The sequence below is a fragment of the Galeopterus variegatus genome, unplaced genomic scaffold (assembly GCF_000696425.1).
Source record: "Galeopterus variegatus unplaced genomic scaffold, G_variegatus-3.0.2 Scaffold10690, whole genome shotgun sequence".
In the NCBI taxonomy this organism is placed as follows: Eukaryota; Metazoa; Chordata; class Mammalia; order Dermoptera; family Cynocephalidae; genus Galeopterus; species Galeopterus variegatus.
The window spans coordinates 14,790-15,305 of NW_007736801.1; positions in this window are offsets into that span (position 1 = coordinate 14,790).

A 516-nucleotide genomic window follows, 5' to 3' on the forward strand; every position below is an offset into this window, starting at 1 on the left:
TATTTTTTTATTGTCTGTTTCCCTGGCTAGAATGAACACCTTGACAACAAGACCTTGTCTTACCTGTTTATTGTTATATACATAGAACCTATCATGGTGCTGAGCATTTTGTTAAATAAGTTAATAAATGAAAAAATGAATGAACATAATCTACAATTATATAAAATTTAATGTAACAAAAGCATTGATTTCATTTTTTTAATTAATTTATTTATTTCAAATATTCATGAGATACAAAGCTGATTGTCCCCCGTCCTGCCCATGATGTGGGGGCCAGATTCATATTGAGAACATACCCATTACCAGAAATTGCTTTTATACCCTTTGTACCCTTCCAATTATCCCTCAATCTCCCTCCCCCTCCCCCTCTCCCCTCAATTTCAATTTGTACCCCTAGGAATGTTCCCTCCCTCTGTTGTATCACGGCACTACTGTGGTCTTTCTTTCCTACCTTCCTTTCTCTCTTAGCTCCCACATATAAGTGAGCACATGTGGTATTTATCCCTCTGTGCTTTG